This window comes from Sorex fumeus, unplaced genomic scaffold (assembly GCF_029834395.1).
Source record: "Sorex fumeus unplaced genomic scaffold, SorFum_2.1 ptg000037l, whole genome shotgun sequence".
Taxonomy (NCBI): Eukaryota; Metazoa; Chordata; class Mammalia; order Eulipotyphla; family Soricidae; genus Sorex; species Sorex fumeus.
The window spans coordinates 39,826,440-39,838,292 of record NW_026606094.1 but is presented as its reverse complement, the minus strand read 5'-3'; the positions used below and the strand labels follow the sequence as shown (position 1 = coordinate 39,838,292).

General features: G+C 35.2%; 1 pseudogene; it reads right to left on the bottom strand.

Annotated features, from left to right (window-relative positions):
• Positions 1-1,411: 1,411 nt before the first annotated feature.
• Positions 1,412-11,853, bottom strand: part of LOC130027673 (26S proteasome regulatory subunit 7-like) — a 68,564-nt pseudogene continuing 58,122 nt past the window's right edge.

The following is an 11,853-nucleotide window of genomic DNA, read 5'->3' as shown; positions in this document are numbered from 1 at the left end:
ATACAGTATTGCAATTTCAGCACGTGCTTTATATTCGTGAAAATTCTGTCCTTCATCTTATAAAATTATCTAAATAATATACATTATTTCATATCATAGCACTTGTATTGTATAGTACCATACCAGTGAATTTTTTCAGCTCCTTTGAAGAAATGCCATTCATGGACAAACAGTTCATCTTATTTGACTTGGACTATAGCAGATCACTAGATTGCTACAAAATGATCAGTATTATTCATTTCAATAATAATCCAATAATTCACCCCTGCTTTAGTGCTGCTTCATAGTCAATTTACAGGCTTTAAGTTATTTAAGCATGTTTTAAAAATTAATCTTTACATGTTTATTGACTGGGTATTGACATGATAATAGAAGCAATAATGAAAACCACATCAATCCCTCCTTTTCACTGTTTTTTATCTTTAGTGGAAGTTGAAAAGACAGGAGGGTTGGGCTCAAGTGATAAAGCATATGCTTTGCATGGGTGAGGTCCTGCTACATGAGGAGTTACCCCAGAGCACAGAGCTGAGAGTAGCCCCCTCATATACTATAGGCTTGCCCCCCCAAGCAATTAGAATTTGCCTCATCAAACATAGCAGTGTTGAGTGTTGGAATTCTTCACCAAAGTTATCAAGAATGAAAAAGATAATTTAATCTTCCTCCCGCCCTCTTTCTTTCTTCTCTTCCCTCCGTCCCTCCTTCCCTCTCTCCCTCCCTTCCTTCTTCCTTCCCTCCTTCCTTCCTTTCACACCTGGCAATATTCAGGGGATACCTGGCCCTGTGCTCTGGAATTACTCCAGGCAGTGTTTAGTTTAGGAGACCAAATGGAATCTCAGGAATCAAAAATGGGTCAGCTATGTGCAAGGCAAATGCTCTACACGCTGTACCACTGCTTCAAAACATTCAATTTTTTAAAGAAGAAGGTCAGGGTCTCGGTCCTCCTGTTGTTCATTGATTTGCTCAAGTGGGCCCCATAACGTCTCCATCATGAGACTTATTGTTAACTGTGTTTGACATATTGAATACATCACGGGTTAGCTTTCCAGGCTTTTCCATGCAGGCGAAATACTCTCAGTAGCTTGCCGGGCTCTCTGAGAGGGGCGGAGGAATCAAAGCTGGCTTGGCCGGGCCAGTTGCGCACAAGTCAAACGCACTACCGCTGTGCTATTGCTCCGACCCAAGAAGAAGGTAAACTAATATTATTTCTAAATGACATAGTATACATACAAAACCCTAAAGACTCCACAGGAAAACTCAGGAATAATAAACTAATACAGCAAAACATAATATTACAAAATGAATACACTATTTCATTTTGATTTTGAAATTCTATGTGCAAAAGGTTTATTGAAATGTCTACATCAGATTAAAATTCCAATTCGAAGAGGTATTTCCATGATGATTTGGTGACTCAGTTGTGTGTTATGTAGCCGGACGTAGCTTAGAGTTTTGCATAAGATTTATTGTCCTTATTTACAGCTTCCAAGAAATCCTTCTCAATAGCAAATTTTCATTGAGCTCAGATGGCAAATATGCCAGCTTCTGTGTAGACACTTCTAATTTCAGCACCAGAGCTATTTGGACACTGTTGTGCTAACAATTCAAACATGATATCTCTTTTGACACTCATTGTATGAGCATGAATCTTAAAAATATGAATTCAACCTTCTTGATCGTGTAAGCTAAATTTAATCTTTCTATCCAATCTCCCTATTCTTATCAGTGCTGCATTTAATGTGCATCAGGCCTATTAGTGGCCATCAGCACCTGAATGTTGTCTAGAGGATCAAAACCATCCAGCTGAACAATCATTTCCAACATATTTCTTTGTATTTCTTTGTCAACTTCAGTACCACCATCAAAATGAGCCCTTCCAATAGCATTGATTTCATTTAATAAAAAAAAAAAAGACGGGCTTTTTACATTCGGGCCATTTCAAAGAGCTCACGAACGATTGTAACCCCCTCATCAGTATACTTCTGTATGAGTTCAGATCCTATAATACAAATGAAGCAATTTTTAGTGCTATTAGCAAAGGCCCAAGCACAGAGGGTTTTACCTGTGCCTGGTGGACCGAAAAGCAGCACACCCACAGGAGGCTCAGTACCAAGGTTTGCAAAGCTCTCTGGATGCAGTAGCGGGATTTCAACTACTCCTTGAAGCTTCTCAAATTGATCCTTATAGCCACCCACATTACTGTATGTGACATCAGGATTTTCCTCCACCTGCATCAGAATAACTGTTGGGTCAATCTTAGGAGGCAGTGGAACATGAATTTGATACTTACTGATCTTTACACCAAATCTCATTCCTTCTTTAATGTCAGTATGTGCCACCTAATCACTTAGACCCACCACAAGCAAGCTGATTCACACTGATAACATATTTGGAGTCTTCCGAATTAGCATTCATTATATTTGTAGACCTTGAAACCACCAAATGTATTCCACTCTGGAGTGTTCACATATTTGCAGCAAGATTCCAAAAGGTAGGTGGGGCCAGGCTAGTGTCAGACTCTTTAATATGAGTAAAATCATTCATTTTCTTGAGGAGTTGTTGAATGTCATCTTTGATCTGCTTGATCTTTCTGCAGAAAATGCTCTGACCATAAGTTTTCAGTAAGGCAATATCCTCCTCATTCAGAGCTCTGATGGGTTTGTCATTCTTCTCTTCCTTGGTTTTCCACTGATCAGCACCAGTGTAATCTGGTATTTTGGGGGTTGCAAGTGCTTCAGCTCATTAGTGATTACACCTTCCTAATGCATTTCCATGTGCAAATAATGAAAAATAAAAGTAATAAAAAAGAGAACCGCAACTAAATAGTGTTCAAAAATATCAAATATCTAGACATCGATGTAACAAATGATGTGAAAAACTCACACATTAAAAACTATAACTCATTGGTGAAGCAAATAGAAAAGGATACAAACAAAAGGAAAATCATAGCCTGTTCATGAACTAGGAAGAATTTACATAGTCAACATAACTGTCCTATCCAAAACATTATACAGATTCAGTGAAAACAAAAGGTCAGATTACATTCTAAAAGAACTTAGAAAACATTCTAACAAATTTATATGAAATAATAAAAGCAATTTTGAGAAAACATAATATTGAATATATTGCATTTTCGGCCTAAATTATACTATATAGCTGTAGTAATCAAAAGTGTGTGATACTGGAACATAAACTCTCAGGCAAATGGAACAAAATTGAGAGTTGAAAGATAAACCTTCACAGGTAAAGACAACCTATGACAAAGAAGTAGAGTTCATAGAATAACTATTGCCTCTTCAATGAATGGTACAGGAAAATTGAATAGCCAAATGCAAAAATATTAAATTAAACTCCTACTTAACATCAGGTAGAGCGATAGCACAGCAGGTAGGGCTTTTGCATGCATATGGCTGACCTGTGTTCAATTCCTCTGTCCCTCTCAGAGAGTCAGGCAAGCTACCAAGAGTATCCCGCCCACACAGCAGAGCCTGGCATGGCGTATTAGATATGCCAAAAACAATAACAAGTCTCACAATGGAGACAGTACTGGTGCCTGCTAGAGCAACTCGATAAACAATGGGAGGACAGTGCTACAGTGCTACTTAACATCATTCAAAAAGGTTAGTTCTGAGTGGAATAGTAACCCTTATATTAGACCATAAACCACATAATATACTGGAGAAGAAAAAGGTACAACACACAAGACTGACTTCATTGGATAGACAAAACCACAACAACAAAAACAACAACAACAAAACCTAAAACAAATGTAAATGAGACAACATCAAATTTAAATGGCTTTGTATGACCAAAGAAAGGCTAAAATCATTACACCTGACTGAGTCGGAGGAAATATTTTCACATAGTGCTTCAAGTGGAGTTAATATCAAAGTTATATGAAGCACTCACAAAGCCCACCACCACTAGCAAAAAAATAATTATATTAAAGAATGGGGAGAAGATATTTTTAGAATATAAAATAACATAGAATGAGACTATTGCCCAAGGACAGTAGAGACAAAGTCCAGGAAGATTGATCCATGGTTGGAAGCCTGCCTCATGAGCTGAGGAAGAAGGCAGCTGGGATATAGAAGGGATCACTAAGTCAATGATGGTTGGAAGGATCACGTGGGATGGGAGATGTGTGCTGAAAAGAGCAAACATGATGGCCTCTTAGCACCTGTATTACATACCAAAATGCCTAAAAGTAGAGATAAAGAGGGAAATTGTCTGCTATAGAGGCAGGGGTAGGGGTTGGGATGGGGGGAAGGATACTAGGGACATTGGTGGTAGAAAAGGTACACTGGTGGAGGGATGGCTGTTCGATCATTGTGTGACTGAAACTCAAACATGAAAGCTTTATCTGTATCTCATGGTAATTCAATTAAAACACAGTGCTTCAAGTAGAGTTAATATCAAAGTTATATGGGGAGAAGAAATGAATAGACGCTTCTCCAAAGAAGACACATGGGTGTCCAATAGTCATATAAAGAAGTGCTCAACAATTATTAGGGAAATGCAAATAAAATTTATAATGAGGTATCATATCACACCAGTGAGAATGGCATATATCGAAAAGGTGGGAAACACCAGCATTGTTGAGGATGTAGTGAAACGAAACTTCATTCACTATCAGTGGGAATATCAACTGGTCCAGTTTCTGTAGAAAATAATGTGGAAATTCCTCAGAAAATTAAGCACTCTCACATGACCCAGTGATTTTATGCCTTAGGATCAATCCCCCAATACTTTATTTTGTGAAAAACAGCAAAAAACTTTCAAAATTTTTTCTGAATGAGAAATGAGAAATTTTGTGAACCAAATAACTCCTCTGTAATTTATGTTTACATTTCTCTTACTCTGTACTCTTACATTTATGATTATTCACTTTATCTGATCTTTAGTAAATCTATAAGTAAAATAAATTATTTGTCCTTTGTCTTTATGTCAATGATAGTAAAGTCATTTAGTTGTGCCAGATGAAAGGGAAAAATATATTAACATAAGCATTGGTTTTCTTTAGTGCTTGAAGAGATGAATAAAGAACTTATATTTGGTCTATGAATCAGAGTATTTTTTTCTAAATATGCCAAAAAGCATCTCTGAAATAGTAATAAAATGTTTAGATTTTATTACTCAAGTGGTTCCTAAGCGACAGTTAATTTTCGTTTGCATCAAGTTCTATGAATTCTTTTTTCTCTAACATAAGTTTTACTTTTAATTATATTTGCACAATGCTTATTATTCTCATAATCCCCTTCTATAAGTTTTATAAGATAATTTTATAATAATATCAATCATTTAAATTCTTTAGTGTTATTTAGTCTGTTTCTTATATGACTCTTAACCTGTGTTTATTTCTTTTCTAAAATTTCTTATTAAGAATAAATTACTGAAAAGGGTATATTTATCTAATAATGAAAAACAGTGATATAATTATCTTCAAAATAAGCTATTCTAACCCAACTTAAGTCAACTGGCACATATAAATGTGAATTCTTTTAGCTTCCTTTGATTTTGGAATAAAGAGAGCAGTAAAAATAGTACAGGAACAACTTATAGTGTGTTTCCTGATAGGTATACCAAAACTAATTATCACTTCCACACACACACACACACACAAATCCTGCAAATTTATAAGATCCTTCATGTGATAACCATAATAGAGATTTTATTTCTTCAGGCAAACACTTGGCATTATGTAGGCTTAATTTAACATAACTCACTAAGATCCTTGAATGTTTAATTCATTCTGTCAGAAATTAGAAAATAAATGAAGGATTACAATGGTTTAAAAAATTAACTTGACAGATATCAAAGAAAAAATATATAATTGCTTAATTAGCGAACACTCAAAATTATGGTATCATGATTTAGAGCTTAAACAGATTTTAGAAATTACTGAATCCAAATTCTCCATTTTCCCACTGAGATAACTAAGGACCAAACAGGTGAATTTAACTTTATTCAGTACACACAGCATCATGATGCATATCATTGCACTGTAGAGGTTAGTGACAATCAAAAATAAGTCAATTTCAGATTAAAAAGAGACCCATCATTCATATAGTACTTGTTAAGTATTGTTGAACTTGAATTTTACATGTGTTGGCTCATTTAATATTCAATGAAGCATTACAAATTATGCATTATTGTATGCATTTATGAGATGAGGAAAAACTTCAAAGTGCAAATTGCTGATTTTACAGTTCAGTAGGTGGTTGAGGTAATATTTAACCCTACATGGCAAGCTTCAAATCACATATTTTTTCATTATACCTTCCTGATTTCCTGATTCTTATAGACCACTTTTTAAAGTTAAAGTCACATTATGAGCATCTACTTGATGATGAAGCAACTGAACACTACACAGAAAATGATTGGAAAAAAATAATATACTAAACAAACCTTAGGTGAAATGATTTCTTATAGGAAATCAATGTGACCTAGGAATGAGATACTTCTCATCTGAATGCATTCTTCCCCATGTTATCTTTCTCCTTTTTACTAAAAAAGACTGAAGGGAAGAATTGTGGGATGTGATATCCATTGTAAAGATTGCTTTTTTGTGTGAGGTCAACAACCTCTGAGGAATGAAAACATACAATCTGTTAAGAGGGAAATGAATTCTTAAGGAGATTTATGCATAGATTTTAATACCAGAAAATACCAGAAAAAGCCCTCTTGATTTCATTAAGAGGATGTCTCAATCATTATCCACTGCTCAAGCTACTGGGTTGGATAAAGCCTCAGGAAGAGAAAACATTTTGTATCTTACTCTGATACAGTGAGACCTGCAGAAAGGCAGTGTTTTTGCATCTCAGGGGCCTCTTGGGAATTTCAAAACACAGTACCCTGACAGGGTAACATTCAACTAATACAGAAATGTAAGGGAGCTGAGTATCCATGACAGAGGTTCAGTAATAAGCACAATATATGCAATACATCCCCAGGAATATCCAGAAATTAATGGATGAACTTTTCAAAGGTCTGAATTATATTGCAAAAATGTAGAAATATATTCACACAATCTGTGTAGAAATGCTATAAATCTTTTATTTGGTGCAGCTCATAAGAAAGTTAAATATAAATAATAAATATTATAAAACTGTCACTGTCACTGTCCTCCTGTTGTTCAACAATTTGTTCGAGCAGGCCCAGTAACATCGTGAGACTTGTTACTGTGTTTGGCATATCTAATACGTCATGGGTAGCATAAGGCAAATACCCTACCCACTGTGCTATCGCTCCAGCCCATTATAAAACACAGTTTTATAATTATAGATTGTTACAATTTAAGGGGAATGTACATCATATTTAACCAAATCTGATTTCAAATGAAGAAAGTAAGAGCTAGGGACATTATTCTTTTGCAAGTTCAGATTAGACAAGATAGAGTTCAAGTTTGTTACCACTACTTTCCACTGAATAATGTCACAGCTTTTCTTAGTGAAAATTCATTCTATTTATTTAAAATAGATTTGCATTTAGCATTCTATGGGTTTCTTTAAATTTCAGAGAGAACGTTTTTTAATAGTATGTGGGATATTCAGTTTTAGAAATACTAGTTATTGTAAATACCAAATGTTTCCCTGACTATCTCTTTGAGAAAGCTATGATATAAAAAGTTCTTTCTAAAATAACTTCTTTGTAATGCTAGAAAGGTCACCTGAGGACAATTTATCTTCTTATGCATTCATCTAATATCATTACAGTTAAAGTGTTAGTACATAGTTTTGATTATAAGACAAAATGTTAAAATCAAATGCATCAGTGACTTGAAAATGTGTCCAGTTAAATATTATTGATGCTGCCTCTAGTCAATTTTTTTAACTTTAAGAATGAAATAGTTTAAAGTTAGAAAGCATAATGCCACACGCTGAGAAGTTAATGATAATTTTAAAAGGAGTATAATATGCTAATGTGCAATTAAATATTGAATTGAGATAAATGTGGCTAGTGTCTACTATAAAAAATGCCCAAATTTTCTTTATAAAATATAATTTTCAAAGAATAACTTCCTCTTCATTTCTTCCTTACATAAAAAATTGATAATTTTAGGTTCTAAATTTAGCTTTAGCTAATTGCTTTGTGGTCTTGTGTGAGTTTATTTTTATCATCAGTCCTTGGTTTGTTTCTAGAAAAATATGAATATTGTCTCCCTAATCTCAAAACTATTATGCAATATGTATCAGTAATAAGATACAAAGGTAATATATACACTATTATTTAATAAAACATGGACTAATTTATTTAGTACATAATATGAATTGCTGTAGGCAACTATGCAATATCAATCGGGTATACTTTTGCTGCCACATATGATCATTTCACAGTGTAAGTTTGTATTGTTAATCAAATAGCCTGTGGAAATTTATAGATTTTTTTAGATCCATTGGGATATTCCCTTTATCAATGTTGTGATGGCCTACAGTTAGACATCAGTGCTTTTCAGAGTGAATTAGAAGATAATGTTAGTCCAATTTCATACTCAAATAATCTAGTGATTACTGATAATTTGATTATCAGTACTAACTGATTCACCTCAGCAGATCCACCCTCTGATCACTTCTTTCTTTATGAATTCTAACTTGAGAATTCAGTGTCAGGTTTGAATTTAGAAAGTTTTATTTCGAACAAATAACTAATCAATATATCCCAATATAAGAACTGAAAATAAAGATAACGTTAGCTCTTCAAAGAGGAGTAAAATCACATGCAACTGACTTGAAGAGTAAAATCATCCCAAACAAAAAATAGTGGAGCCCATCACACACACACACACACACACACACACACACACACACACATCATTTTCATCATCATCATCATCATCATCATCATTATCATCATCATCATCATCAAAATTTAATCTTTAAACAGATGAGGAGGAGTTTAAAGAAATACCCAGAAATTAAGAATGATTATCCTTACCAAAATTCCAAACAACTGTAGTCTATATTCTATTTCACTTTCGGGCTGCTAGTCTATCAAAACATCAACAAAAAAAAGAGCAACAATTATGAATCAAAAATCCTCTAACATCAATGTCGTTCTCTGGGAAAATATTATGCTTGAACAACTTACTATGGGAATACCCTAACCTTAATTATTCACTGTTTTAACTGATGAATTTTTATGTGCTGTAAGAAATTTTGTGTCTCCCAATATATATAAGCACCATCTTCATGCTTAACATTTTTATCCAACATCTATTATTCCCTGTGCAGTTTCAATGGTAGCATATACATAGCGCTTCTAATTTTGTGCTGTATGTTATCTCTGTGTTTTCTACAAGCATCCATTTGTTATCTTTGCTTTAGTCCCAATAGTCCCAATAAGCCAGCCTGATTATGTTGATTGAATTTTCTTTACCTATTGTTGAAACCTCACTTATTACAACCTTCAAAATGCACAAATATGGGGCTGGAGCGATAGCACAGCGGTAGGGCGTTTGCCTTGCACGCAGACAATATGGCTGATCCGAGTTCGATTCTTCCGCCCCTCTTGGAGAGCCCGGAAAGCTACCGAGAGTATCTCACCCACACGGCAGAGCCTAACAAGCTACCCGTGTTGTATTCGATATGCCAAACACAATAACAACAAAGTCTCCAATGGAGACGTTACTGGGCCCGCTCGAGCAAATCAATGAACAACGGGAGGACCATGACCGTGACGACACAAAAAACACTTCTAACATCAGGGTAAACTGACAGAACATAGGTAGAAGAACACACAATAGTAATCTTTTGATAATTATTAACTCAATCCTGTGAATTTATGAGTTTATGACTTGACTAAGAGATTAGACATAAAACTACATAATATTCTCTATTAGATAAATAACTCAATTTAATCATTCAATTTCCATTTGAAATGAAGGTTTTATGAATTGCCACCTTTGAAGTTTGGTAAATGATACCTCAGTGCCTGAGTAATAATTTCTATTCAATAAGTGAGCAATTTTACCCCTTCTCATTCATTCAATCAGTAGGAATATCCAGGGGTGGGGGGAAGTGTAAAAAATATGTTTGGATATTGTAATGAATTTGATTACTATAATTCCAAATTAAGCCTATTTTCATTTTGATATTATAAGAAAGCAGCAGGAGGTTTGACTAGATAACTGGCTTTTTCTTTATTAAATTCCTAGTGTTATAGTCAGCTGGATTGAATGCTCCCTAGTAGTAAATTAAGAACATTTGGGCCTTGTCTTTACGTCTAAATAGCATGGCTCCAAGTTGGGTTTCTACAATTTACTTTACTTGTGCTGCCAGAGGGAGATTAAAGAAAGCTCCCCAGTTCCTAGGCTGTTTATTGCCTTTTTATATAGAAGGGTTTTACTCTGAGCTATAGGCCATGAAATATCATCTAGGGTATTAAGCAAGGAAAGACTGACTTGTCCCAGTAGGGCCTATCAGATGTCCAGTACAAATGTTATATAAATTTCAGATTGTCCATATTCCTGGCAACCTTAGGGCCAACTAAAACCCTATTGTCTTACTGCTTTCTTGTCAACATATTTTCATGGCTAATTTGTTCTATCACAGCACTGCAAATTAGATTTTGTTTAGTGGCCTTAAATTGTTAATACTCCTCTCAAACCTTCAGGCACATGCTAAGAGAATCTATAGTTTGATTTTAAAAGAAAAAGTCACTTCTCAAACATTAGAATACTCATCCAGAAAGATAATTTAGTACTTGTAGGAAAAAAGGAACCAAAATAAAACAGCATCTACTTCAATAGTTCTGACATTGTTCATACTACTAAGCTCGAATCTACCCTCCACCAGGCAAATGAAGCTTTCAACATGTAGTTTTCTAATGTCCCTTTACTACTTTCCCTTCTCAGCTGCTGGCTCCTCTATATACTGTGGTGTTCAAAATTGATTTTGTGGCTGGCTTATTACCTTGCACTTCATAACACGTTTACAATTCTTCTGACTGTAGCCATGTTATGAAGTCAGTCACACATTATCCTATCATCAATTGCTGACCCTTTGAATCTTCATGTCTATTGTTAAGTATGATTTCCTCTAGTGAAATGTACTTTCCTGTGGCAGTACATAAAAGCATTATTTTCAGCTGAAATGGAAAAACTGATAGGCAGAACCACCTACTATTCCTAATGTAAAAGAAACAGTGTTGGGTGCATTGGGGTACCAGTCTTCCAGCTCTAGAAAAGAATAGAAAATTTTAATGTGTTCCCTCAGTGCAGACCTTCCAGAGTTTTCTCCAAACCCAACTATAGACCCTCTTGAGGAAAATTGTACTTTTCCACTGAAAAACAGTGTTTTTTATAATACACTGGCCAATGTATCAAGAAGAAAAAGCTACTACTAGTTAAGATGGTGAATAACCATTAACTGAAATAATCATAAAAAGGGCAATCTTCTTTTTCAGCCAGCACATCTTATGCTTGCCAGGGTGGAACATTCTACTAGGACAAGAGGACACCATTGATTTTGATACATTTAAAAACATAATTATGAGAGAATCTAGAAAAATGGTGGAAAAGGAGAAACTCTGGACTGTCATCCTCCCCATGCTTTCAACTAATTGATAGTCATGGTCCGGTCACTGTCCTCCCATTGTTCATCGATTTGCTCAAGCGGGCCCAGTAGCGTCTCCATTGTGAGACTTGTTGTTACTGTGTTTGGCATATCAAATACGTCACGGATGCCTTGCCAGGATTTGCCCTGCTGGCGAGATACTCTCCACTCTCTGAGAGGGGCGGAGGAATTGAACCCGGATCGGCCGGGATGGCTGCGCACAAGGCAACCACCCTACTGCTATGCTAACGCTCCAGCCCAACTAATTGATAAATGAAGTGAAATATAATCTCCAAAGGACCAG